General features: G+C 42.9%; 2 protein-coding genes across 8 annotated transcripts in view; one reads left to right on the top strand and one right to left on the bottom strand.

The window, feature by feature from the left end:
• Nucleotides 1–7,664, bottom strand: part of ECM2 (extracellular matrix protein 2) — a 33,356-nt gene extending 25,692 nt beyond the window's left edge. For 3 of the 6 annotated variants that reach the window (XM_041746377.1, XM_041746382.1, XM_041746381.1), the window contains exon 1: nucleotides 7,133–7,287. The gene's annotated coding sequence lies outside the window, so the exon portion shown is untranslated. Of the gene's footprint in view, nucleotides 1–7,132; nucleotides 7,289–7,534 lie in introns of those variants that run through there. The other 3 variants (XM_041746378.1, XM_041746379.1, XM_041746383.1) reach the window with 3 other exon arrangements.
• LOC121485690 (centromere protein P) overlaps nucleotides 1–27,661 on the top strand; it is a 222,021-nt gene that overhangs the window by 182,241 nt on the left and 12,119 nt on the right. The gene's annotated exons all lie outside the window — the stretch shown is intronic.

Raw genomic sequence — 27,661 nt, 5'->3', positions numbered from 1 at the left:
TACGTGTGTACTTCAAGCGCACTTTAATTTTCAACAGTCCTCGCCATTGTATTTGGATTGGGGTACTGCCTTGATATCAGGGTGGCTGTTTGGGGTCACATCTAAGTCATAATGAACAAAATCCCCACTGGTGGGAACCTTCTAGTGATGTTGTATGGCCTCACACTTCCCTCAGACACAGGTGGAGTCCTGTCATGGGGGACTATGGGGACCAGACTCTGGGGCTCATGGGTCAGATCCATGCTCAGGACACTGGGAGACTAGAAGCCAAATAGAGTCATCTGTTGCTTGTTTCTAAATACAGCTGACAAGCTAAAGTGGCTTTTATGTTTTTAAATGGCTTTAAAATTTTAAAGAAGAATAATTGACAGATCATATGAAATTAAGATTTCAGTACTCCTACATAAAGTTTTACAGGAGCAGTCATGCTCAATTATCTGTGTGTTACTTTGGGCGACTTTTCCATTAAAGGGCGTGGTTGAGTAGTTGAACAGATGCTAACAGACGGCCTGCAAATATAAATACTGTGTGCAGGACAAGCTTGCCAGCCCACCACTGACAGTAGTGCTTCTCAGCCAGGGACACGTTTGCCCCTGGGGACATTTGGTAGTGTGTGGACTCCCCTCCTAGTCACCAATGGGAGGGGCACTCTTGACTCCCCATGTGTGGGGGTTTTCCCACAGAGCCCAGGACCACCCACCGTGACAGGGCCCTGGCAGCCCACCATGTCAGTGTCTACATAAAGAAGCCCTGGTTTAGAGGAGCAGATATAGAGGTTTTTAATAAGATAGACGCACACTGTTTACAGGCACAGTCTAATGAATCATGACTAGGTGGGGTCTTTAGTGATAACTTATAAACAAACCATTTCCATACGGTGATCTCTTTGCCAGGGTTTTTTCCTGTTTAGATGCCGTTTTCTTTTGCTCTCATTTCCAAGTCTTATATGCTCATGTGACGGGAACTGAATGGTCCTTGAATGATCCTACTTCCGGTTTGAATTCTGTTGTGCTCAGGTGCAGCTGTGTTTCTCAGCAACCTCGGGCATTTATAAGGGTGCTCCACTGTGTACCATGCAGACCTGCCCCGAGTCCTACAAGTCTCCTTCCCCAGGACTGGCAGACTGTTTAGTGCTCAGGTCGCTCTGGCTGCACATTCTTCGCTAGGGTGGGCTCCAGTTTGTTGTCCATAGGAAAGCCCAGAAGAGATCTAAAGATAGAAGCTGTGGGAGTGGCTGGCTGGCTTAGTTTGAAGAATGTGTGACCCTTGATATTGGAGTCATGAGTTCAAACCCCATGTTGGAGTAGAAATGACTTAAATAAATAAATGTATTTAAAAATTAAATTAAAAAATAAAGATACAAGCCATGTTCACACACTTTCCTCTCTCCAGAGTTTATAGTTTTTTTAACATCTTCCTTAGATGTTTAAATGTGTTAAAGTATATACAAAACGATGTATATGTTTATAAGGCAGAAAAAAATACATTGCCTTAATCATAATTCATAGTTTGGTACAAGGACAGGCACACTTTTTCTTCCAAGGTTCAGAAGGTAAATATTTTAGGCTTCATGGGCCAACCGTCTCTGTTGAAACTACTCAGCTTTGTTGTTGTTGCCCAAAGTAGGCTCCAGGCAGTAAGTAAACAGAATGGGCGTGACTATGTTCTCATGGTACCTTGTTTAAAAAACAGAATTTGTCTTAAGGGACCTAGTTTTCCACTCTCTAGTTCAGTGCATTTTTTGTGACCCCTCTAAACATATATAAACTCATATATTTAAACATAAATGGAATTGTTTAATATATCTTATGCTACAACCTATTTTCCCTTCACTCATTAATAAACTGTGGACATATATGTCAATATATATAAATCCATCTAGTCTGTCCACTCTATTTTCATTCCATAAGTTATTTAACAATTTGGTGACAGATATTTAAATTCTTTGCCAGGTTTTCACTGTTACAAATATTCTCATGCAGATATCTTTTGGAAGTTTTTTTTTTTTTTTTTTTAAGATTTTATTTATTTATTTATGAGAGACACAAAGATAGACAAGGAGAGAGGCAGAGACACAGGCAGAAAGAGAAGCAGGCTCCAGGCAGGGAGCCCGAAGTGGGACTCAATCCCGGGGCTCCAGGATCATGCCCTGGGCTGAAGATAGGCACTAAACCACTGAGTCACCCAGGGATCCCATTTTGGAAGTATTTTTGTGTTCTTTTAATTTTCAGTTTAAAAATAATAATAGAGTCTCCTTTGTTTTTGAACAATATTATCCCTCGGATTTATTTTTGGATACAGTGTAATATTTATAAGTCATTTGTCATATTTATTATTGTATTTTGAGACTGTTGTAGGTATATTCAAATTATATAGAACAATTATAGAATTATAATTATAGAATTGTTACATCTTTCTGGTGCTTTTATTATTAGGTACTTTTTATATCTCTAGTAGTTTTTGCATAAATCTACTTTATTTGGTAACTTAGATGCTTTCTTTTGGTACACATCTGCTTGATATAATTGTTGCATCATTTTACTGTTAATTTTACTATAGTCTTATATTTTCAATATACTTTCTATTACATACCATGGAGTTTTTTAAATGCAATCTGACAATCTTTGTCTTTTAATTGGAGTATTTAGTCTGTTTATACCTAATGTCACGCTTGACATGTTTGGGCTTAAATCTGTTTTCCAGCTTTGTCCTGCCTGTTCTGTGGTTCATTTGTGGGATTTTTTTGATTTTTGTTTTTTGTTTTTGTTTTTTTGTATTCTTGCTTGCTTTTTAAAATTGATTACTGAGTTTTTATTGTTCTGTTACTAATTTACACTTTTTACTGTTTTGTTCTTTGTAGAGACGACCACATACATCTTAACTTATCAAGTCTTAGTATAAATATGAGCTAGTACCTTTCCCTCTTCCTGGATGATACAAGGGCCAGGACAGCTCTACCTCCAGTCACCACATCCTAGCATGGTTGCTGTATCCATCGTGTTAACCCTTTAGATATGTTAAGTCCTCAGAAGATGATGATAGTGATTGTTCATGTAGGTCAGGCTCTCTCAACCATAGCACTATTAACATTTGGGTTAGATATTCTTTTTTCGTGGCAGGCTGGCCTTTGCATATTTAGTAGCATCCCTGGCCTCTACTCAGTAGAAACAACCAGCACCTTCTCCTCCATGATGATGAGCAAAAATGTCTTCACACATCAGCAGGTGTATCCTGGGGGATGGAGGGATTGTCCTGCCCCCGCCCGAAAACCACTGCTTTAGAATCACCTAAACATTTATCCTTTTGTTTCTATTTATTCTGTTCCACAGGGCCAGTCTTCTGTCAGGGTTATATTCTTTCTGATTGAAGAACACTTTTTAGTAATTGCTTTAATGCAGGACTGCTGGCGACCAGTTCTTTTTGTGTGTGTATCTGAAAAGATTTATATTTTATGTCATTCTGAAAGAATTTATTTGCTCACATGGAAGTGTAGGTTGACAAGTTTTTTTGTTTCAGCATTTTGAAGATTTCATTCCAACATCTTGTTTCCTTAGTTTTTATTCCATAGTCATCTGCCAACTTGATGATTTCTCCTTTATTATTATTATTTTTTTTACTTTCTCCTTTAAAAGTAACGTTTTTCCTGGCTGCTATTGAGATATTGTCCTTGGCTTTGGTTTCCAGCTGCTTTGCTCTATTGTACAGATTTTCTTGTTTTTATCCTTTTTGGGACTTAGAGAATTTCTTGAATCTGTGGCCTCATGTTCATTAAATTTGGAGACTTGTCAGCCCTCATTAAATTTGGAGGTTTGTTAGCCCTCATCTCCACCTAATACTGTCCCACTTCGGTCTTGTTTCTATTCAGAGCCAAGCTTGCAGGTGTGATGGCTTCCCCGTGTCTGCTCTCTCGTCGTCTTCACCCTGTCACTCCATGAATTATTCTGGTCATTCCTTTAACCTCTGTCCCAGGTTACTGTCTCTCCAGCAGAAATCCATCCATTGACACCTTGTTTCTGTTATTGTGGGGTTTCATTTTTAAGTTTTCAGGGACTTTTCATTGTTTCTGATTCTCAGTGTCATTCTTATCCTTTAACTATTTGAACATGTTAATCACATTTTTTAAAAACTCTGTGTCTGAAAACTCCCATTTTCTGGACGCTTGAGTTGTCTGTTTCTATTGTCTGTTATTTCCTTGGAGCTGTAGTCTTGATCTGTTTCTTTGTATGCCTCATGGTTTTTGATTGCGCATCAGCTGTTGTATAAGCCTTGGATGATACATTCTTTATCCCAGAAGGATTTACATCTGCTTCGGGCATGAAGTTAAGCACCAGCAGGTATAGACTGAGTGATGTGAAGTGCAGCCTCTCTGTACCTAGTTACTGATGAAACTGGTCTCAAACCAAAGCCTGGGACTAAAGCGCATCACCCTCCCTTCACCCTGCTGCTGCTGTGGCCCTGTTCCTAGATGGCGTTTTTCTGTTGTGTTTGTTTTTAAAGATTTCACATAAATATTTAAGAGAGAGTTAGAGCCTACACACAGGTGCAGCAGGGTGGGGAAGAGCAGAGGAAGAGAGAAAACCTCAAGCAGATGCGTCACTGAGCACAGAGCCTGATACAGGCTCCATCCCATGACCCTGAGATCATGACCTGAGCAGAAATCAAGAGTCAGACATTCAACCCACTGAGCCTTCCCAGGTGCCCCAGTTCCTAGAGTTTTATCTCTTGCCTCCTGAGGCTGATTGATTGATTTTAAGATTTTATTTACTTATTCGAGAGAGACACACAGGCAGACACAGGCAGAGGGAGAAACAGGCTCCCTGCGGGGAACCCGATGTGGGACTCGATCTTAGGACCCTGGGATCACTCTCTGAACTGAAGGCAGATGCTCAGCCCCTGAGCCACCCAGGCATCCCCCCGAAGCTGTTTTAAAGCTACACAGAAATTCTTAGGCTGCCTCTTCTGGACCTTCCTTCTAGATGCCTTCAGAAGAAAAGCTGTTCAAAAGCTGGTTTGTTTCAGTTCTATCCCAAATATTAGTCTTGCTCTTTTCCTCTCTGATTATTCTCAGCAGCTTCTGCCCTGAAATGCTTAGTCTGCATTATCAGAACCAGAAGTTCCGTCGGATCACTTTTTTTTCCTGCTAAAATATATCCTCTTTCTCTAAAAGAATGTTTTGAGTTTTAAAATGTTTGAAATCTTAAGTCAGAATATATCATTGTTTAGTTGGAAGTAGAATAATGATTTCAAAATTGTTTTCCTCCAAAATGTTAGCTGTTGCCCATTCGCTTGTAGGTCGGGTGTTACTGATGAGAAGTCTAAGTTAAATGTCAGCCTCATCTCTTTGTAACAAATCTCTTCCCCCCCCTTGCAATATTTTCACCTCATCTTTAATATTCCAAGTCTTTCTGTAATGAGTAGGATTGTTTTCAGTTTTGGTTTTAATTTGTTCTTGAGATCTTTTAGATCTACGGACATCTTGCTCTTCCACCCAAGCTCTCCTTTGCTCATCCTCTTCCTAGTCTGAGGGGCTTCTCCCCTCTTACCTCCTAGGACAGCTGCATACTCCCCTGGCCTTTGTTTGCAAGAGATCTTCTGTTACTTTCGGGGTGTAGTGAGAGGAGAGCGGGCGCCGTCCACTAGGTTTGTCCTCTTCAAAGTCACTGATTCTTTTTATAACTCCATCTTCCAAGTCCTCCTCCCGGGCCCTTCACCCATGGACTACCCTCTGACGCACCACCACTTCACTCCAACTCCACAAGGAGCAGCCTGTCTTGTCTGCTAACCTCAGCATGCAGACCTTTGCTCAGTATGTATGTCCAGGAATTACTGTCTCTTCAAAACCTCTGCTGGAGGTCACTGAGATGAAACTACATTAAAACACATTTATGTAATTTACCCTAGTTTTAGGAGAACTAACATGTGAAGGGTATGCATGTTAGCCACCGGGCAGTTGATATGGTAAAAGATTCGAGAGTGAGCAGACAGGTAGGCAAGGGGCCCGAGTGGGCTGCAGGGGGGCAGAGGGTGAGGAGTTGGGCCAGAGGCGGGGATGTGGGCTCTGATGGAGAGCGTTGTGGCTGCGCCTCGTGTGCAGCAAGTTCTCAAAATTGTCTTGCATTGACAGCCGTCTGTGCAGACTCCCCATTCTGAAATGGGTGAGAGTTATGAGGAGCTCAGCCCTGGACAGGGGCTCTGGGGAAACTCCAGGAGGGTCTCAGGTGTCCATAGTCCCAGGGCCTTACCTGGACTCGCCCTCCCCCGGAGATATCTCCCTTAGGCTTTCTCTTCCCTCCCCCAAATTGGCTCACCTTTATTTATCCAGAAATCTAAATACATGTACAAAAATAAATTTACAGAGATATCTCAATTTTAACAAAGTCCGAATCTAAGTAGTCTCATTGAAATGTTTAAAATATTTTTACAAAATGGCCTCAAAATACTGATTTTATAATTGATGCCTAGGCCTTTGTTATTTTCAGTGATTTATAGACCTTTTCAGTGCATTTAATACTTTAATCATCTTTACAACTGAGTAAATATGTTTCTAGAGGTAAAATTTTATGGTACTCTAATCACAGTAGGTATTATTTTGATCAAGTAAATTTTTCTTTCTAGCACTTCCTGTTCTATCCTGACATAAATACCATCTGTAAGTCTTGGTTAACTTACTGTTTTTCTCCATGTAAAGTTTTTCATCAACTGTCTTAAGTAAGTTTTAGAATATTAAATTGAGAATTTTAAACTTTTACACAAAACAAAATGTCTGTTGTCTCTTTTAACTTTACTCAACAGGCTTAAAAACGAGAAACATTTTTAATACTTTGTGTTCTTTTAGGTCTTAAAAATAAAGAATATAATTTTCAAACCAACTTTTATACTTCTATTGAACATGTAATTCTATTTAAACATATAAGAATAAATTTAATCCTAATTCCATAAAAGTTCAAAATACTTGGGAAGTATTCATCCTGAAAAAAACAAGTAAGCAGCATAATGCACACTTTAAGCTTTTAAAATCTATTAGTAAGAGCTAATATCCTCAAGTGTTAAACACATTTGCAACATAAAACGCCCAAATATTAAAACCATTCCACATGCTTTAGTAGAAACTTAAAATTTAAAGCTTTTTTACCTGAAATTCTAAACTAAGTAGGTTTTGCTTGGTGTCATTTAAGTCTCCAGCTGAAAATGAAACAAAACCAGAGCTTTCTTTAAAACAAAGAAAGAGGATTGTTGAGAAATGTTAACTGACTTCTTAGTAAAATCTAAAATAACTGTTTCCCTTGGGGATAAATGCTTTTCAGATCTTTGTGCGAACAGCCAAGAGAGTAACCAGGGAAGATGGTTACCAAGGGAAATATTTTTTCTAAATTGCAGAAGAAGCAGAAAGCAGGGAAGGCGTTAGTCTGGAGGCCAGGAAGGCGGGGCTGGAAGCACAGTAGAGGCTGATTAAGAATGTGGTTTCCATTGACTGTTTGCATTTAAGAAAATCTTAAAGCTCACACCCGCCAACATGATACCACTTGAGCTTTACCAGACTACAGAGACGCCATTGTTGCCATTGTGCATTCCTGGGATGCCTTCAGTAGCGTTCACTGGCTCCTCTGTGCCTGCTCCCTCAGTCCAGAAGGCAGTGTTGTTAACAAAGGAAGACAAATCAAAGAGCTGTTACATATTAATATCATTGAAATTATGTAACTTCCAACCTTGAGGTCATAACAGGAAAATGAGCAAAGGAGCTTTGAGCCTTCTGATCATGGTTACTCAGGCGAATTGGTTGTCTACTTTGGCCTAGGTTTTTTTTTTTAATCTACAATTGAGCAGGTCAAAGATCAATCAGGATTCCAGACTTGCCCCGCATCCCCGCTGCCGCTTATGGGGACCTTGGATGAATTACTGTTGTTTCTGATTAAAGTTTATTCTTCTGTACAACTGAGATGATAGTACCTACCTTTAGAATTTTGTGGCAAATAAAATCAGTAACGTATGCAAAATGCCTGTCATAGGCTAGGTAATTATATAATGGCTATTTTAAAATTTATTTTTTATTTTTTTAAAGATTTATTTATCTGAGACAGAGCATGCAGACCAAGAGAGAGCAAGGGGGAGCAGCAGAGGGAGCAGGAGAGGTCTGTGTTACCAGGGAAAGGTGTGCTGCCACAAAGCTATGTGGAGAGATGGATACTTGTTACAGAGGCCTGAAAAGTTGTCTACAATGTCCCAGAGGAAAAGAGGACAGAACTGTGCATGTGCTTTGTTATTGTACCTTCTTCTAATGCAAAGAGTGAGCACCCTTCTGCAGAACAAACAAGAATAAGTAAATCTCAGATTATTAATAATGGTTCTCTCTGAGTGTTGGAATTATGCAGGGACTTTACTATGTAATCCATGTTTTTATAACATTTTGAGCTTTTCATAACCAGATCAGAAAAAGAATAACTTTTTAAAAGAATTTAAACAACCAGAAAGAGGTGACTTGAAGTAGCATTGCGGAGGAAGAGCAATAGTTAGCATGATGCAAGGACAGAGGGGCTGCAGAGACCAGGACTCTTGTTTCTGAGGTCTCAGCTCTAACATTTTGTGGCTTAATTGATTGTTACGTGAATCCTTCTGCAGAAACTATTTTAACCACATAGTACATGGAAAATACTGGTATTGGAGGTCTCCTCCCCTTTATTACTGCAGCCATAACCATGTCCTGAAACTCAGCTCCGACAGCTGCTCTGCAGTTTGGCGTTGAGCCCACGCAGGATGCGAGTGGGTCTCTGGCACCCAGGCCACAGGGGCAGCCAGCCTGGGTTCAGCTCCAGAACATGTGTTTGAGGAAAGTCCGCTTTGGAGAATTTTTACCCCTGTGGTGTGGAGTACCAGTGAGTTAGTTTTTCTTATAAGGGTGTGGTTGTTTTCCATGTGACAACCTTGTAGGTAGCACCTCAATACAGCAAAATTTTGGAAATTTTACAGAGGTCCCTCTCAGAAATGGGTGTTACCTCCTGGGATCTGTTTTGTCTCCCTTCCTATGCCAACGATGCCTTCAGCTAATTCACACCAAGACACGACAGTTGCTTCTTTTGCTGGCCCTGACTTAGGTCTGAGGAATATTCACATGTAAGTGGAGGGCTAGTGTGTGAATGCGCCCGTGACGTCGTCAATGTGCCCCTTCCTGAGTCATTGCCCATGTTTCTTCAAAGATTCTGTAATGTGTACGATTACCATAAACATATAGAATGCCCAATTCGCTGTTGCTTTTTTTTTTTTTTAATGATTTTCATATTCTGGAATAGGTAATACAAATACATACAAGTGGCATAGATTTTAAAAGTGCATGGTTTTTTTGTATCAAATACTGGCAGGTTGGGTGGTTCTACATCAAAGACAAAATTCTTGATCACTATAAGAATTTAAAATTGCCAGTGTGGTGTAAACAACACTTGGAGCCTCTGGGTAGCTTCCTGCCTTGGGGTAGTCTGCCAGAAATGTCAAGGAGCAAAATTATCAATGAAATAGAAAACAGTTTTACAGCCTATAGTATCTACAGTGCCAAAAGCTGGGTTTGTTTTTTAATAGACCTAATAAAACCAGTAGCAAGGCTGATGAAGGAACAGAGGGTGAGTACAGGTCACCAGTGTGAAGACTTGAAAACGTCATATAGGTTCTGAGAGCAGGTAAAAGAACACAAAGAGTACATTATTGACAGCTTTATGCCAGCAAAGCTAGATGATCTGACAATTCCTAGAAAATACAATTTAATAAAACTCTCAGGAATAAAAAATCAGAATTGTCTATTAAGGGAGTCAAATTCATAGTTTCAAATCTTCCCACAAAGAATATCACAGGCCTGTATAATTGATCAACAAATTTTATCAGACAGTGTTTTAAGGCTCATATAACCATATAACAGCCTGCAAGAATATTACAAGAAAGGAAAAGTATCGATCATAGTATGTATGAGCATAGATTCACAAAACTTAAAATATTAACAAACCAAATCAGCAATATATATTGGGTAATACATCATGAGTACATTGGGCTTATTCAAGAAATACCTGCTTAATTTAAGGATAAAACCCAAACTAAAAACACAGCACAACAAAACAAAAAATCCAAACATAATACGATCATGTTACTATTTAAAGAAGAAAGAAAGAAAACTTTTGCATCCTAGTGAAGGGAGGAATTCCTTAGACTGACAGTATCTACAAAACAGCATACTTCCACCCCCTAGCTGTGTGCCCATGAGGAGATGAAATACATATCCACACAAGAATTTATCCATGAATTTCTAATTTCATTGCTATGCTGTTCATAACAGCCAACATGTGGAAATAGCCCAAATGTCCCATCTGATGAATGTGGTCCATGCACACAGTGGAATATTTTTCAGCAATAAAAAGGAAGAAGGCACTGATACTTGTTCCATGTGGATAAACATCAGAAACACGGTGCTCAGCGCAAGAAGCCAGTCACAGGAGGACACATACTGTAAGATTCCATTTATGTGAAGTGTCCAGAACAAGCAAATCCGTGGTGGGGAATGGATGAGTGGTCTCTGGGGTGGCAGGGTAGAGACAGGGTTGCTTTATGGGGCGACCACATTTGTCAGAAATAGGCAGTAGGGATGACTCCCCACTAGGAATGTACTAAAAACCACTAAATTGTATACTTTAAAAGGGTGACTTTTATGGTATGTAAATTATATCTCAGTAAAGTTGTTATTTAAAAAATATTCAGTGGTGAAATACTGAAATTTTCCCCTTTCTGGGAACAAGATGAGGAGGCTCATGATGGTCCTGGCCAGTGGAGGAAAGCAAGAAAAAGAAGAAAGGAAAAAGATACAACAAACAAATTAAGTAATGGAAGGAAAAAAATTCTTATTAGTCCCAGATGATATGGTTATATATGTAGAAAATCAAAAATAATTTTCAGAGAAATCATTAAATCCTACAACTTGTGTTCCAGATACACAATATATAAAAATCAGTTGTTTCTTTCTACAGTTAGAGAATGAAAGGAAAGGAAGATTTGCTTTAAAATAGCAAATATATTTAAAAATATAACAAGTATTTAGGAATAAATCTAAGCAATTATGAGCAAGGTCTCTTTAGAGAAAATGTTGAAAGAAATTAAAGAAGCAGCATGAGGAAGGAGGTCCCACCCTCAGGGGACAAGACACTATTTCTACTTAAACTGATGGGAGTTGATGCATCAGTTTAAGTATAGTTTATACCCCCCTTTTCCAGTGGAACCTGACAAATTCTAAAAGGTATATGGAATATGAGGATGAAAGGATAGCCAAGCCATTGTTGAAGCAGAACAAAGCAGAAGACTTTCCCCCATTTCTAGTTCTTATGAGAAGGAGCTGGGGTAATTAGGATGGTTTGGTCGTGACCGTTGGTGCAACTGGTCCATTCGGCTCCTTGTCGCATGAGAGCAGTGGCCCTGCCAGGCATGGGGTTGCCTCGCTTCAGCTGGTTGTTTGCAGGGACTGAGAAAGGGAACCCGAGAGGCTATACGTGGGAAGCGGCTATGTCCTGTTGCAGCCTGGAGACCAGAGCCGGTATGTGTGCACAGAGGTACAGACAGGCTGATGTGGGCTCTGGCGTAAACCAACACGCACACCCCCTTTCTCACCAGCACACCTGCCGCCTGAGCTGCCAGGTGAGGTTACGCATCCACACAGCTGGGAAGACATTCTGCTGGGACCCAGATACACAGACTTGACCATTGTATCCCATTGATTCTGCTTTTTGGAGGTGGTGTGTGAAGCCACAGGACCTTGGGGGTCCGTCCTTCTTGGGGGCTCCCCTTCTCCCAAGTGATCAGGTTTAGAGTGGCCCACGTGGGCTGCCAGAGAGCTCTAGGTCAGCTCTCTGGGCCCAGCCCCCACATCTCCATGCTGGACATGCCAGGTGAGAAGGCAAGGATGCCGGGTGCTGAAGCCTGGATGGGAGGCAAAAATCTGATGGAGTCCAGTTCCTTATTTTGAGACTTGAGTAAAGCATCCAGAGTGACATTCCCTGCTTTGCTGTAAGGAACGTTTAGTCCGAGAGACTGGAAAGGATGAAGGGAGTGAGAGGGGTTCAGATAAAGGCTCATGTGCAATATTTCAAACGTGCAGAATTACACACCAATCAATGATGTTGGGCTCCGTTCTCTTCCCCTCTCGTGTATCCTTTATAATGACCCAGAGAGCTGGGATCACACTTAGAATCCTGAACTCCTCAGAGTTTGCATCCGTGAGAACATGGTGATGTGGTGGCTCAGGGAGGAGCAGGCGCTGAGTTGCCACACTTCCCTTCTACCTGGTGTTGTGTGATGCCCCGAGCCATGAACACCCAGCCCATACAGGCAAATCCTGTGGGCCAAGGTCACCCACAGCATTGCAGTGTGTCCTCAGGGTGACCAAGCCAGGGAAGGGGCTTGTGAGGCCCCTGGAAACAAAACCAGTTGGGCTGGAGCTCTGGGTGTCAGTGGCCAGAGGAGGGCCCCATCCAGAGACCCCCTCTCACCCAGGACTAAGGGTGGACTAAGATTGGAAGCCAAGGAGGATCATCAGTGGAAACCATAGTATTTAAGGAAGACAACACTATGGGTGGAGAAGTCCAGGTACGTAAGGGCTTGCATGTATGGTTTCGTTGTGACACAGCTCAGCTCCCCAGGATGACCTCTGATGCCACCTGTTTCTAAATGTACTTTGCTCCTGAGATTAGGGGAATGCTCTTGAGAGTGCGACTCAAACCAAGGACACCCTTCTGCGATAATCTGGTTTGGGGGATGTGGAAGCACAGCAGGCCGAACTGGGAGGGGCGAGCAGGTTTGCCTACAGGACTGCACAGTGTCTCCATGAGCTTGGGTGTCCCAGCTTGCTCCTGATGTGAATTCACACCTCCCAGTGCCCATCCTTTGGCAGTTGTGGCCTGAATCGGGGTGACTCACCTGTCTTGAGAGAGTGACTGTAAACACAGGTGTTGGACATGGCCCCTGTCTCAGAGGGATCATGGTGGAGCCTGATGCATGGTGTCCTTGGAGCAGGAGTGTGGCACTGGGCAGGCCTGATTTTTTCTTCGCTGACTGGCACACTTGAGTTTCCTGTGTCCCATCTGGCTGTCCTCAGCGCCCTGTCTGTCCCTTCTTCCCACTTTCTCAAGTTCTAGAAAAGTATAGGAAGCACCTCCCTGTTTCCCTCCCACCTGTCCCTCATGCAGCAGCGATGCTGGTATCTGTCATGGAAGGGCCCTTGCTAATGTCCCAGCAGCCCTAAAGCCTCCTGGCCAGCCTTCTCCTGTCTTGTCATCATCTTACTGGCTTCCCGATCCTTGGAAGTAAATCTGTTCTTCCCTCTTGCTGCTTTTCTTTCTCCTCATCTTTTACTGGCCCCCTGTCAACCTGTCTTTGCTTTCCCCAGTGATCTTGTTCCTTCACTGAGCCCACATGATCAAGCACTGGTCACATTGCTCTAACACATGCCCATGAGCCACAGATCTGTCCTAAGCTCTAAAAGAGATGCAAGATTTATGTATCTACTGGTTCTGCTGGTTGAAAGATTTTAAAAGTTAGTTCAATTTTCTGCTTTTTATAGCTGTTTATTTAGGTTTAGGTTTGGTTGGAGACATGCATTTATATTATGTCCCTGAAGCCAGCGTATTGTTTTGCTTCTCCAAACCAACCTGTTGTTACACTTGTAATATTCTGACCAGAGTTCAAGACAACAGTTACAAGATAAATTCTGTACCAAAAAGCCCCTCATATTTGGTATTTATAATTTAATTTCCATTCTTAAAAACTATAGTCAGTCATTTTTTTGCCATAAGAGTGTACATTCAACGTTAAAGGTGGAATGCACGTCACTCGGCAGTTAAATACTTCTGTCGAATTTTAAAAGAACTTTGGACAGACATTCCCAGGACATCCCCTGGCAGAATGCAGTCCTCCCTGTTCCCTGCACACCAGGCAGGGCAGCGAAGGATGGACAGTGAGGGCTTCAGCACTGGGCCCGGCATGCTCTGGGTGCCCTGCACCTACCAGCTCTGTAGGCCCTCTGGCCCGATGGCACACAGCCTACCCTCCAATCCACAAAGGAGGACAGCTGAGGCACTCCCAAACCTGAGGACACTAGAGCTTTTTGGACTTGAATAGCTCTCCTGGCTTGCTGGGATGTGGGGGACCAGCGACTCTGAGCTGGTCCGGTCTTGTGTTCCACCACTGTCCAGCTGGAGCTGCTGGTCCGCTGGCCCCCTAGTGCTCCACCCTGGGACCTGAGCTAGACCACGCTGGGTGCCACCCGGGCAGCGGCAGCCCTCCTCTCTACACGGCTCCCCATGCCTGTCAGGCCATGAGAGGCAGCTACTAGGGGGTGAGAGCCAGAGTGCCGGGGCCTGGATAGCAGAGGGAGTGACCGTCACCACCAGCGGTCAGGGCCCAGCTGGCATGGGGAGCTGCCCCCAGCGAGGGTCGGTGGCCAGGCCACACCCTCCTCAGGGGCAGGGTCTTGCCCTCCCCTCACGTGCTTCTCCCTGGCGCTTTAGACGTGGCGTTCCTGCTTTGGGAGGAGCTGCTGCTCCACAGCCTCCAGAACTAGCCTTTTCCTGTATTTGTCCTGCAGAGACTCTGAAACCCATGCGTGAGGTTTGTGAGAAGATGACACATGGCAGTTTTAACATTTGCTGGGAATGGGGATTCTTTTCCACTGATACACTGTCTGAGGGACATGGCCACAGACCAGAGCAACCACAATGTTTACAAAGATATTTAGTAAAAATGAAGGCTTTGGCAACCAGTGTTGCCCATCACTCATGGGGGATAAAGTGAAGCTCGCCTGAGGTTTAATAAATCAGAACAAAGTATGTTTGTCCACGACTTCATTTTTTCCTCATTACTGGTGGGTGATGTCATGTTTTCATTTCCATTTGAATCTTTGTGTCCAGGAGTAGGAAAAAATTCATATTCACCTCATTTATTATGCTGTATTTCCATTCTTAAGGAGAAAGCTTAATTTTAATTCTGCCAGAAATATGGATACAGTCTTCAAACTGTTGTTAAGGATTTATGGGATTTTTGTAAGACTAGTGTTCTGGAAATTACTGACTTTTTTGTATATGTGCAAAGATACTGCTTTTGATATAAGTTCTCATTTTGCCCAAATGAAATGCTGATTTTAAAAAGAATGACTAACCTCTCTCCCCAAATTATAGCAGAATAGAAAATTTAGATATTACTAGAAAATGTAAAGCCTAAAATAATCCATAAGCATACCAACTGTTGAGGCAAGTAATGCATATATAACACTACCTGAAATGCAATGCCCGTCTTTATCCTGCATCTTTCTGCCAGTGAAGGGTTCAGGTGTCACCTCCATCTAGCCACAGTGCTGTAAATAGCACTGAAAGCAAACGAAGATCCCCCTTATATGAGCTTGAGCCTGCACTTTCTGATGCCTGCTCTTCCCACACCCTCATAGAGGCCCCCATTTCCAGGCAGCTCTCCCCTGGCACCTGGCTACCCTACTCCGTCTTCCCCAAGTGGTGTGTAAACTCAAGGACGCACACATGTGTGTGTTGGTGATTCAGTTCACCAAGTTTTTACTGAGTGAGTCTCAAGCTCGTTGCTGAAATCTCTCAATGATAAAAGCTAACATAGTTCTTCCTTAGAGTTGATTAGAGTCATGTCTGCTAAGGGATCAGACAAATGGCTGCCTCTGTGTTGGACATGTGATGATTTCTGTGGCAGGAATGTGGTACGCGATGGAAATGGGCAGGGGACACCTGTGTGGAGCTGTCAGAGCTGGGTCAGTAGCACGCAGCACATGGCCCACCTCCATCCAACTCAGGTCTCTAGGTCTTTTCAACCCTGTCTCATCCTTGATGGTCCCTCCTCCTCCTTCTCCTAACCTTAGGCTATAATTTCTCTCCAGGTGAATGTGATTGCCTGGTAATCTCTGGCTGCTTTCTTGACTTGTCTGTATGTCTGGCATAGTCTCAAGCCTAACAAATGCAAGTTTGTTAAATATGACTGCAGTCACATGTAAACCGAAACTCAAAGGTTACTTAAGCATCAGATACAGATGGGTAAGGCGAAGGACGAGGCTCTTGTCAAGAGTGCAGTGTAGGGGAAGGGTCTGCCATGAAACCCATGGGTGGTGGGAAACAAAGGCAATCGTGAGTTCTGCAGGCTTGAGTCCAGGAGAACAGCAGTTAGATCCCCAGAGACTTTGAAAGTGATGTTGAAGGTCTGGGGCTTTACCCAGAAGCAGCAGGGCAGGAGCATAACCAGTTCTGCATTTCAGAAAGAGAACTGCATAGCCTGGCTTCTGAAGTGAAAGGACCACTGTAGTGGTTCAAGACAGAGGAAGGGGAGTTTGAGAGAGCTTTTACTTACTGCTGTCAAAATAACAAAGTAGGTTTGTATTTGTTGGTGTGGCTACATTGAGTGGCAAGAGCAATCATACACAGTGTATATGGGAGATACATTTATTGAGTGTTTGGTATATACCAGTCAATATATGTAAAGAACTTCAGAAATCAATAGGGAAAGATAACCAGTAAAATAAGAGGGAAGTAGTTTGAACAGACTGTTCACAGAAATAAGAGTTCAAATTAAACACATGTAAATGTTCCACTTCAGTAGTAAAGTAAGGGAAAATATTTTCTTTTAAGATTTATTTATTCATAGATCAAGCATGAGCGTGGGGAGGGGCAGAGAGACAGGAAGAGGTACATGTGAAGCCCCATGTGGGGCTCAATTTCTGGATCATGACCTGAGGGGAAACCAGGAATTGGACGCATAGCCAACTGAGCCACCCTGGCATCCCAAGGAAAAAATGTATTTAAAATCACCATGAGATACCACTGCATAACTACCAGAATGACTAATAGTAAAAATACTGACAGGATCAGCTGTTAGGGATGAGTGCCCCCTTCCCTGCTCATGCGCACTTGGTCTTTCTAATAAATAAAATTACACAAACAAAAAAAGAACACACACTAGAACAACACAGCATTATTCATAATAGCCCAAATGTTCTTGAACAGTAGAATGGGAAAAAATGATAAATTGGTATATTCATGTCATGAAGTATCACTGAGAATTGGAAAGAACAGACAATATGGAGTTATGCACAGCATAGTGGAAGATTCTCACCAATAGAATTCTGGGGAATAGAAGCAATATGTTTTATGAATCTGTCTACACAGGGTTTAAAACTGGGTGAAGCTGAAGACAGGCTTTAGGGTTGCACAATTATGTGGAAACTGTAAAGAAATAGGAGGAAGTTACTTTCATTAAAGTCAAGGTAGTTGGGGTACCTGGGTGGCTCAGTCAGTTAAGTGCTGCCTTCAGCTCAGGTCATGATCTCAGGGTCGTGGGATCGAGTTCTGCATCAGGCTCCCTGCTCAGCGGGGAGTCTGCTTCTCCCTCTCTCTGTCTCTCCTCATCACTTGTTCTCTGTCACTCTCAAATAAATAAAATCTTTAAAAGAAAAAAAAGTCAAGGTAATTGTTGCTGTCAGAGGAAAGTGAAGGTATGTGATTGGGCAGAGGGTGCAGCGGCCCCTGGGATGCCAGCCAGACCGCTACATGTGCATTACACTCATGCGTTCTCCTACATTCTTTATATATGTTCCATTCACTCTTTAAGATTTGGTCTCAAGAAACCAAATCAAATCCAAGCAGGAAAAAAAAAATCCCACCTAAATACATTATAGTGAAACTGCAGATACCAAAGAGAAGAACAACATCGGTAGAACAGCCAGCGGGACAACAAATTCCAATTCACCTTCAAAGTAGCAAACTGACTTTTCTGCAGCAGCTGTGTAAACCAGAAACCAGTCCACTGATAACTTCAATATACTGAGAAAATGCAATCAAACCTGCTACATTCGGCAAAAAAAAAAAATCTTTCAAAAATGAAAGTGAAGTATATGTACACTCCCATGTTCATTGTAACATTACCACAGTAGCCAAGATGGAAACTACCTGGTGTCCTTTGACAGAGGAATGGATAAAGAAAATGTGGCCCACACACGTACACACACACAATGGGATGTCATTTAGCCCTGAGGAGAATGAAATCCTGCTGTTTCTGACAACAACAACAGACCTTTGGGGCATTCATGACGCTAAGTGAGACAAGTCAGACCGAGAGAGACCAACGCCGCCTATTCTCATGTGGAATCTAAAAAGATGATCAAACTCATCAGTACAGAGAGCAGACGGGTGTTGCCAGGGATGGGGGCTGAGAGGCTGGGGAAATGGTGGAGGGGTCAGAAGGTTTGGACCTTCAGAAGGTTTGGAGGGGGGTCAGTCCTGGGGGTGCAGGGCAAGTATCGTTACTTGAAACTTGCTCAGAGAGTAGATCCTCAAAGTTCTCATCACAGGATGTTGACTAGACTTAACATGGTTGTCGTTCATGATACATACAAGCATCAGATCACTCATCCTACCCCTGAATGCCTGCCAACACGTTTTGTTTCCATTACATCTTCAGGAAACTGGGAAAACGTGAAAGAAAAAGACAATGTAGAGTCTCCTGTCAGAGCAAAAGGATATTCTTCAGGTAGAGGGAAAACTATCCCAGAAGGAAGATTTGAGATACAAGAGGCAATAAAGAGCAAAGAATATGGTAAATACATCAAACAATGACTGTATAATAAAATCCAAAGAATGCAGAGGTCTGTGTTTTTAAGCTAGAATTTAAGAATACACAGCAGTACAAGAGTGAGTGAGAGTGCTGTTGTGCAGTCATTTGTTCACAGGGAGGACAGAGACTGATGTTGTCTCCAAGGAGCAGAGCATGACCAAGTGTCTCAGGTTGGACAAGCGGAAAAAGGTGTGACTTCCCAGCCCGGGGTGAGGGTAGGGGGGATGTTTAAAAAGCTCAGAAAAAAGGCAAAGAGCAAAAAATTTAACAAAAGTCTGTTGTGGTGAGACTTTTAAACTACAGCAGAACAAAGAGGTCGTGAGCTTTCTCCACAAGAAAATAAGTATAAAGCTGAAAAAACTGTTTAAAAACTGTCTCAGGACTCTCGGGATTGACCAATGGTGAAAATGAGTAATTTGGAGCCTGCTTCAGTCCTTTCCTTTCACATCCCTGTTCACTCCTGTCCTAGACAGTCATCTTCCATGTTCACCCTGAATCTGCATGGTCACTAAGAGAGCTAGGACTGTTGTGTTTGTGGAGACACTGGCTAAAGTCTAGAAGCCCACGTCCCAAGACTGTGTCCCGGAAGGACACCCTCGTCTCAGAGGGCAGCAGGGACCTCGGGGGCCGGGGACCAGAAGTGGGGTGGCCTTCATGCTCCAGGCAGCCCTTACATAGGACACTCCCCTTGCTCTCTGTGCGTCTTCCTCCTGCAGACCAGCTCCTGCTGTGTGGACAGGCATGTGGGCAGGACTCAGCCCACGCCTGGAAACCCTCAGTGTGTGCAACTGCCCGGATGGGTGGTCTGACCCTGGGTCACCTTTCTTCAGAGAACCTGAAGGGGCCTGACTGCGTTCCACGCTCACCCTGGTCCTGTCAGCTGCGATTTCCGGGGTCAAGGTCAAGTGCAGTCAGACAAATTCAGCCAGGCAGTGGTGATATGAAGGAGTGTGCACGTGTGTGTGTGTGTGTGTGTGTGTGCATGTCTGCGTGTGTGTGTGTGTGTGTGTGCGCATGTTCCACAAAACAACTTGCACAGAGCCTGTGTCCAAGGGGAAGCTTTGGTAGCAAAAAGAAAAGACTTAATATGACTTTCTTCCAATCAGTGTTTATGTTCACTTGGTGAGGGAGACGTGTGTTGATGCTTTGTTGTGTGGCCTACTGCAAACTTTGTACCTGTTAAGCCGTGAGTATTTATTAATTTATTTCCTTTTAGCTTGATTCATTTACAACAGTATTTATAAGTGATTATAGAAATCTTTTTTTAAGATTTTATTTATTTATTCATTCATGAAAGAGAGAGAGAGAGAGAGAGACAGGCAGAGGGAGAAGCAGGCTCCATGCAGGGAGCTTGATGTGGGACTTGATCCTGGGACTCCAGGATCACGCCCTGGGCGGAAGGCAGGTGCTAAACTGCTGAGCCACCCAGGCTGTGTCCTGATTATAGAAATCTTTTTTTTTTTTTTAAGATTTTATTTTTTTATTCATTCATGAGAAACAGAGAGAGAGGCAGAGACACAGGAAGAGGGAGAAGCAGGCTCCATGCAGGAAGCCCGATATGGGACCCTTGTATGGGACTCGATCCGGGGTCTCCAGGATCACGCCCCGGGCCAAAGGCAGCGCTAAACCGCTGAGCCACCTGGGCTGCCCTGATTATAGAAACTTTGAATGGCTTATGGCTCTCTCAGGAGAATTGTCCTTTAATCATATTCAGGACTGTAAATGCTTTATTTCATCCTTGGCATTTTTCTGAATATATAGTTAAATTACTGAGAGGTGTTTTTTTTCTCTTGAGGGTGGTTAAAAACCATTAGTCATAATATACAAAGAGCAAACTCCTTAATGGATGAGGGTTGTTTTGCTTTTAGACTAATTTCAAGTAGGCTCTATGAAACAATAATTCCATTCTGAAATCAGCATGATAGCAGCCATGCCATCATCTGTTTATGACATTTGGTGTCTGTAGTTCAGAACAGCAAAAGTAAATTTTTAATGTTTTCATGGTGGAAATACCTTATTTGTGTCTGTGGAGGGCAGGATAGGCCAGTAGAGCCCTGGGCCATGGCCAAACTTTCTGTCCCTGGAGCAGAGGCTCCCCTTTGTTTCGGCTCTTGACCCACCTTGAGCCTCGCTCGGGCCCTGTGTCAAGTGGGAAATGAAGCCAAATCGAACTGCTGTGCCTGCCTTGTCTTCGTGTTCTCTCGGGGGGCCGCTCTCTTGGTTCCTCTGCCCCCCCGCCCCCGTCCATCACGCAGCTGCGTCCACTGTGTCCACTGCGGGCAGCGATTCCAGGTGTGTGTCCACTTGGTTCCAGCCACTGTTGGTGTTCTAGATCAGAGGAGGCCTCTCCCAATTGTGTGCTTCACATGCTTTGAGCACAGAGTAGGTGCTCAGGGTTTGTTTCCATGTTTGTTGTAGCCAACTAGGCCCATGGTCTGTTGTGCAGGCACCTGTGCCAGGAGGTGCAGTAGTCACTAATGTCTTGTGCCAAGTGTTTCCTGAATTCCTGGAGGATTTATGCTAAAGCAACTACCTAAAAACTTCCCTGTTTTTACTTTCTTGTTTAAAACTTTGATTCTCAGTCATCCTCCAAGACTTCCCTTTTATTTCCTTTCACTCTTACAGGTTGTGTACATTCATGAATGGGGCAACACATTCACAAAAGCTAGCAAGCCAGCTGGGGGGGGGGGATGTCACAGAAGGTCTTGAATACACATCTTACGGATTTTATTTATTTATTTGAGGGAGAGGGGAAGCAGACTCCTCAGAGCCTGACACAGGGCTGGGTCTCACAGCCCAAGATCATGACCTGAGCCAAAATCAAGAGCTGGATGCTCCACAGACTATGCCAGCCTTGTGCTCCTTGAATACATATTTTAGAGATTCAGCCTTTATTCTCAACTCCACAAAAAAAATCACTTTACGGGGATCCCTGGGTGGCTCAGTGGTTTAGCACCTGCCTTTGGCCTGGGGCATGATCCTGGAGTCCTGGGATCGAGTCCCGCGTCGGGCTCCCTGTGTGGAGCCTGCTTCTCCCTCTGCCTGTGTCTCTGCCTCTCTCTCCTCTGTGTGTGTGTGTGTGTGTATGTGTGTGTCTCATGAATAAATAGATAAAATCTTTAAAAAAAATCACTTTACATTCTTGAGGGAGGACACTGTTGGAGAGATGTGAATGCTGTTTAGAGAATCAAGAAATTAGTGATAATATGTAACAAGGAGCCGGACCCTATTCTGATACTAGACTGCTGACCAGTCTCCAACCTTGGCCTCCTCCCCCTGCACATCTGCTCCCTACTGGTGCCAGCGCATTCACCCGGCCATAGTGAGAGACAGAGCCAGTCACACACGCTCCCCAGGACCCTCACTGTAGGAGTCAGAACTCAGTCATGCCCTCTGGTGATGTGTGGCACTGTCAGTCCTGATGTTCACACTGAGTTCTTGTGTCTGGAGAACAGCCTTATGCCCTAGGAGAGCGCCCAGAGACACAAGGTGCCAGTGGGTAGACACCCATTTGGTGCCCACACCTGCCCTCCCCTGAGGAGATTCCCACCACCACCACCACAGTGTGCTGATACACTCCTGATCCGTGCACATGGTGGATAGGCCGCAGCCACTAAAGGAACGCAGGAAAAGGTCTGCAGTACACATTGTTGGGCAAAGAATGAGAGAAAACAGTGGGTGTAGTGTGATCTGATTTATTAAAATTCTTTATATTGAGCTGTTTTAACCTGAGGGATGATCTTCATACACCTGTGAATCTTCAGTCACTCATCAAATGCACACTGTCCTGTGACCACCCCCACAATCAAGAACTCCCTCCATCCTCACAAATTCCCTGGTGACCCGTGGCGGTCAGTCAGTCTCTGTCCAGCCCCTGGCAACCATCCAGCTGGCGGTCGGTCAGTCTCACCTCCAGCCCCTGGCAACCATCCAGCTCTTTTGTGAACCTGTAATTTTGTCATTTCCAGACTCCCATACGGTATGCAGGCTTTCCAGTCTGGGTCTTTGAGCAGAATGTGCTTGAATAACGCACAGTGTATGCATGTCCATGGCCAGGCGATGGGCCTTACCAGTGGAAGAACATTAGGATGATTAAAATTAAAGCTTCTATAAACGTTTTAGTATTTTTGTGTGAACATTAGTGTTTCTTTATTGAAGTGAAATTGGCCTATAACATTATATTAGTTCTGCGTGTACAACATAATGATCTAATACTTGTCTACAGTGCAGAATCATCTCCACGGTGACTCTAACGTCCATCAACGCGCTGGGTATACACAGATTGCTTTTTCTTGTGATGAGAACTTTTAAGTTCTTGTAGCAGCTTTCAAACATGTAACACTGTGCTATTAACTGTGGTCACTGTGCTGTGCATAATGTCCCCGAGACTTGGAACTGAAAGTTTGTACCTCTGAGCCCTTCTGAATATAAGCTTTACTTTACTCGTATAAATACTGGACAGGGGCCTGCTGGCCACACGGTGAGTATGTTTGCTAGAGCAGCTGCACCATCATGCATCCCCGCCAGCAGCTTCTGCTCCATGATTCCTCTATTGGCTGTGGGGCTAGGGAAGTGTGCAGGTGGGAGAAGAACCGTAAGACCCTCACTATGGAGGGGTTGAGGCCTGGAATTGGTGATGAGGGTGCAGTCTGATCTTTAACCACTTAACTGCCATAGTGGGAATGTGGTGTTAACACCTGCATAATGTAAGAGAAAGGGAAATGGGGGTATTTCTTACCAAAAAGAAGAGTGGGATGCTTCTAGAAATAGGATGAGATAATACACCTGTTTTCCTGCCCACCCACCCACCCCCATTTGAAATGTACAGAAATTTTGGATTAAGTTTAACATGTTTTAAGTATGTTGTTAAATTAAAAAAAAGAAGAGTAGGAAATGAGGGGAGAAACGAAAGCCAGGGCAGGTCCCCAGGGCTGCAGGGGGCCAGGTAGGAGGAGATGCCTGGAAGGAAGGTAGGTTGTGGCCATGGGCAGTTACAGCCCTTCCTGCAGAACTGACACATGAGGAAATGAACCCGCTGAAGCTAGTGCATGTTAAAAACTACACATTAATTGAAAAAAACAAACTTGCATTAAGTGAGAATTCTAGAACCCTGGACAAAAACTCTGTGGTAGAAGCTTAAGGTCATCAACATAATAACTGAACAACTAGAAATCTAATTCAGATATAGGACAGGTCTTTACAAAAACCTATTTAAAAAAAGAAACAAATTGATATGTGCTTTTTAAAAGTGTCATTGAATTTTTAAAATCTTAAAGCCAGTGGATAAATCAAACAATAGGTTAAACATTGCTACAGAGAAAATTAGGAGATTTATTTGAAAAAATCATTCAAAACAACGAAGTATCATTAGATAGAAAATGTGAGTTGGGTTAAGAAGCCTGGATCAGCAGGCCCTGCTCTGGGTCCCGGAGGGGAGGTGATGCATCACAGACAGCAGAGGCCTTGTTGGGCTCCCTCCATGCAGGGGCGTTGGGGTGGCAGGATGGACAGATGGTCTGTGTCCTTCTGGCTTGTGGGCAGACATGGCACCTGGTAACTAAGCACCATTACTACCCTGCTTCCTGCACAAATGGATCATTCCAGAATTCTAGGGGAATTCCCACACTGCTTCACCACGTGGCTGCTCCGTGTTACATTCCCCTGTGCCACACTCGCACTAACACTTGCCCCTTTCTTTTAAAGTTTATTTATTCGTGTAAATTGCCCTGGGTAACATTGACATTTTTACAATATTAATTCTGCCAATCCATGAGCATGGAGTATTTTTCCATCTCTTTGTGTCTTCCTCAATTTCTTTCAGAAGTGTTCTATAGTTTTTAGGGTATAGATCTTTTACCTCTTTGGTTAGGTTTATTCCTAGGTATCTTATGCTTTTGGGTGCAATTGTAAATGGGATTGACTCCTTAATTTCTCTTTCTTCAGTCTCATTGTTAGTGTATAGAAATGCCATTGATTTCTGGGCATTGATTTTGTATCCTGCCACACTGCCAAATTGCTGTATGAGTTCTAGCAATCTTGGGGTGGAGGCTTTTGGGTTTTCTATGTAGAGTATCATGTCATCGGCGAAGAGGGAGAGTTTGACTTCTTCTTTGCCAATTTGAATGCCTTTAATGTCTTTTTGTTGTCTGATTGCTGAGGCGAGGACTTCCAGAACGATGTTGAACAGCAGTGGTGAGAGTGGACATCCCTGTCTTGTTCCTGATCTTAGGGGAAAGGCTCCCAGTGCTTCCCCATTGAGAATGATATTTGCTGTGGGCTTTTCGTAAATGGCTTTTAAGATGTCGAGGAAAGTTCCCTCTATCCCAGCACTCTGAAGGGTTTTGATCAGGAATGGATGCTGTATTTTGTCAAATGCTTTCTCTGCATCTAATGAGAGTATCATATGGTTCTTGGTTTTTCTCTTGCTGATATGATGAATCACATTGATGGTTTTATGAGTGTTGAACCAGCCTTGTGTCCCGGGGATAAATCCTACTTGGTCATGGTGAATAATTTTCTTAATGTGTTGTTGGATCCTATTGGCTAGTAACTTGTTGAGAATTTTTGCATCCATGTTCATCAGGGATATTGGTCTGTAATTCTCCTTTTTGGTGGGGTCTTTGTCTGGTTTCGGAATTAAGGTGATGCTGGCCTCATAGAACGAATTTGGAAGTACTCCATCTCTTTCTATCTTTCCAAACAGCTTTAGTAGAATAGGTATGATTTCTTCATTAAACGTTTGAACTGGTGCAGCCACACAGTTGAACTGTGTGGAGGTTCCTCAAAGAGTTAAAAATAGACCTGCCCTACGACCCAGCAATTGCACTGTTGGGGATTTACCCCAAAGATTCAGATGCAATGAAACGTCGGGACACCTGCACCCCGATGTTTCTATCAGCAATGGCCACAATAGCCAAACCATGGAAGGAGCCTCGGTGTCCATCGAAAGATGAATGGATAAAGAAGATGTGGTTTATGTATACAATGGAATATTACTCAGCAATTAGAAACGACAAATACTAAAAAAAAAAAAAAAAAAAAAAAACCTTGTCTGTTAATAAATCGTTTATACACCTAAAAAAAAAAAAAAAAAAAAAAAACCTTGTCTGTTAATAAATCGTTTATACACCTAAAAAAAAAAAAAAAAAAAAAAAAAACCTTGTCTGTTAATAAATCGTTTATACACCTAAAAAAAAAAAAAAAAAAAAAAAAACCTTGTCTGTTAATAAATCGTTTATACACCTAAAAAAAAAAAAAAAAAAAAAAACCTTGTCTGTTAATAAATCGTTTATACACCTAAAAAAAAAAAAAAAAAAAAAAAAAAAAAAAAAAGAAACGACAAATACCCACCATTTGCTTCAACGTGGATGGAACTGGAGGGTATTATGCTGAATGAAATAAGTCAATCGGAGAAGGACAAACAGTGTATGTTCTCATTCATTTGGGGAATATGAATAATAGTGAAAGGGAATATAAAGGAAGGGAAAAGAAATGTTGGGAAATATCAGGAAGGGAGACAGAACATAAAGACTCCTAACTCGGGGAAACGAACTAGGGGTGGTGGAAGGGGAGGAGGGCGGGTGTTGGAGGGGAATGGGTGACGGGCACTGAGGTGGACACTTGACGGGATGAGCACTGGGTGTTTTTCTGTATGTTGGTAAATTGAACACCAATAAAAATTAATTTAAAAAAAATAAAGTTTATTTATTCGTGTGACCTCTACCCCTGATGTGACTTAAACTCAGGACCCTGAAATCGGGAGTTGCATGCTCTTCCAAATGAACCACCAGGTGTCCGTCTCTTTCTTATTGTAGCTGGTCTAGTGGGTGTGAAGGGATTCTGTAAGCTTTTATGGTAGATTTTATCCTAAGCATCCTAGAAATTTTTTTTATGGAACTATCCTGTCTCAAGCTGTATATGAATAATTTAAAATTATTACTGAATGCCTTTCTAAACTACCTTATCTTACAAAGTACAGTTGTAATGTAAGTTGAGAATAACCATATGTTCATATATCCTGAGTCTACCAGCTTTGATTCTGGCTTTGACTATGATGCTTTTAATGTGTTTAAAATAGTGTATTTGCCTGATAAACACAAACTGCACAGTGTGACCATCACTGTCTACCGCCCCCCCCAAAAAAAGTGCTGATTATATTTTCCCCAAGAACTTAAAAGTTTAGTTATTCAGGAGAAGCGTGTTTGAGGTAATTGTCTACCTCCTGTGATTGATTAGTCATGCTTTCCCTCGTCCATAACCATGTTTGCATACAGCAGGTCTTGAGGCTGTCCACCAGCCCTTAGTGGCCTCAGCAAGAGTGTCATCACCACGATTGCATACAAAGGTGTGGACGGAAAGGAACCAGTGTGTGCAGGTGACCCTGGAAGGCCAGCCAGTCCAGTCCCGGGGTCCGTGGGGCACCCTTGGGCTAAGGGCCCTCTCCCTCCTGTTCTGCAGGATGAGAGCAAATATAACAAACTGTTAACTACTTGTTCTAAGTTTTTTTTCCAGAATCAAGCTTTGTTATCTATGCATTTTCTTGCTTTATGAGGACAGTTAACCCTATCTGGTTGGCATCCTGTGTGTGGCACTTGTACAAAAAGAACCCTCCTTTTGTTACAAAAGTGTAAATGCTGTGCTTACAGCTACTTGATTTTAAAAACAGCTTAGAATTTGTATTTGTCCAAGGCTGAAATACCACTTTTAGGAAACTGGAATCTGTCCTTTGGCTGTTTCGTCTTAAAAAAAAAAAAAAGAAAAGAAATGGTCAACCTAGCTGTGACCCGGCCTCTGGTTCCACTTCCCGCTGCTGCCAGCTGCACCGTGGATGCCGCAGCCTCTGGGGCCCCAAGCCTGAGCTCCCCTCAGCCCTTCTGCTCAGCAGCGCTCTGTTCCCAGTACAGCTCAATATTCTTCAGGCCTTTCCCACTTCAGCCTCGGCCTCTGATCAGCTGAATTATTCACAGAAGAAGTTTAAGAAAGATAAATAAAAGCTTATAGACGCGCAAACATTTTTACATTCGGATTT

Source organism: Vulpes lagopus, chromosome 2, assembly GCF_018345385.1.
Source record: "Vulpes lagopus strain Blue_001 chromosome 2, ASM1834538v1, whole genome shotgun sequence".
NCBI classification, from domain to species: Eukaryota; Metazoa; Chordata; class Mammalia; order Carnivora; family Canidae; genus Vulpes; species Vulpes lagopus.
Note: the sequence above shows the minus strand (reverse complement) of the source record. Positions and strands in the feature narration are given on the sequence as shown.